Raw genomic sequence first — 2,070 nt, 5'->3', positions numbered from 1 at the left:
CATCCTTGTCCAGGGAATGGTCCCTTCTGATAACAGAATTGAATTGGACCAAAGTAGGTGAGATGAAGTCTGGCCATTCTCAGTTCCAAGCAGCCTTCCAGCTGCACTTCCTCCAGGACAGATCTGTTAGTTCTTTTAGCAGTCCATGGTACTTCCAGCATTCTTCACCAGCACCACAACTCAAAAGCAACAGTTCTCCTTCAGTCTTCTTTATTCACTGTCCAGCTCTCACATGTATATGAAGCTACTGAAAATATCATGGCTTGTGTCAGGCGCACCTTAGACCTCAAGGGGATATCTTTTCTCCTCAGCACTTGAAAGAGGTCTCTTGTAGCCAACTTGCCAGTGCTATACATCGTCTGATGTCCTGACCGCTGCTTCCATTGGCGTTGATTGTTGAACCAAGCAGTGTGAAGTCTTTGACAACTTCAATCTTTCCTCCATTCATCTTGATGCTGCTATAAGTCAATTGTGAGGATTTTTGTTTTCTTTATAATGAGGTGCAATCCAGACTGCAGACTGTAGTCTTCAATATTCATCAGTAAGTGCTTCAAGTCATCCTCACTTTCAGCAAGCAAAGTTGTGTCATCAGTGTATCCCAGGTTGTTAATGAGCATTCCTCCAATTCTGATGCCATGTTCTTCTTCATATAGTCCAGCTTCTCTGATTATTTGCTCAGCATATAGATTGAGTAAGTATGGTGAAAGGATACAACACTGACACACTCCCTTCTTGATTTTAAACCATGCAGAGTCCCTTTGTTCTGTTCAAACGACAGCCTCCTGGTCTATGTACAGGTTCCTCATGAGTACAGTTAAGTGTTCTGGAATTCCCATTCTTCTCAGTGTTATCCACAATTTGTTATGATCCACACAATCAAATGGTTTTGCATAGTCAATAAAACACACGTAAATATCTTTCTGGTATTCTGTGCTTTGAGCCAAGATCCATCTGACATCCACAATAATATCCCTTGTTCCATGTCCTCTTGTGCATCCAGCTCACACCTCTGGAAGTTCCCTATCAATATACTGGTGCAACCATTTTTGAATTATCTTCACTAAGATCTTACTTGTGTGGGATATTAATGATATTGTTCAATAATTTCTACATTCTGTAGGATCACCTTTCTTTGGAATGCGTACAAATATGGATCTCTTCCAATCAGTTGCCCAGGTACCTGTCTTTCAATTTTCTTGGCATAACTGAGTGAGTGCCTCCAGTGGGGCATCCATTTGTTGAAACATCTCAATGGGTATTCCATCAATTCCTGAAGCCTTGTTCTTCACCAGTTCCTTCAGTGCAGCTTCAGCTTCTTCCTTCAGTATCATTGGTTCTTGATCATATGCCGCCTCCTGAAATGGATGATCTACCAGTTCTTTTTTGGTACAGTGATTCTGTGTGTTCCTTCCATCTTCTTTTGATGCTTCCTGCATCATTCAATATTTTGCCCATAGAATCTTTCAATATTGCAACCCGAGGCTTAAATTTTTTCCTAAGTTCTTTCAGCTTGAGAAATGCTGAGTGTGTTCTTCCCTTTTGGTTTTCAAAAACCAAAAGGTCTTTGCACATTTCATTATAGTAATTGACTTTATCTGCTTGAACTGCTCTTTGAAATCTTCTGTTCAGTTCTTTTATCTTGTCATTTATCCAATTTGCTTTAGCTACTCTCCATTCAAGGGCAAGTTTCAGTCTCTTCTGACATCTATTTTGGTCTTTTCTTCTTTTCTCATCTTTTTAATGACCTCTTGCTTTCTTCATGAATGATGTTCTTGATGTCATCCCACAATTCTTCTGGTTTTTGTCATTGGTGTTCAATGCATCAAATCTATTGTTTAGATGGTCTCCAAATTCAGGAGGTATATATTCAAGATCATATTTTGGCTCTCGTGGACTTATTTTAATTGTCTTCAACTTCAAGTTGAATTTGCATATGAGTGGTTGATGGTCTGTTCCACAATCACCTCCTGGCCTGGTTTTGCCTGAAGATATTGAGCTTTCCATCACTTCTTGCCACAGATGTAGTCAGTCTGATTCCTGTGTACTCCACCTGGCAAGTCCACGTGTATA

The sequence above is a fragment of the Orycteropus afer genome, unplaced genomic scaffold (assembly GCF_000298275.1).
Source record: "Orycteropus afer afer isolate SDZICR_OR568_19922 unplaced genomic scaffold, OryAfe1.0 scaffold00739, whole genome shotgun sequence".
NCBI classification, from domain to species: domain Eukaryota; kingdom Metazoa; phylum Chordata; class Mammalia; order Tubulidentata; family Orycteropodidae; genus Orycteropus; species Orycteropus afer.
This window is presented reverse-complemented; position numbering follows the sequence as displayed.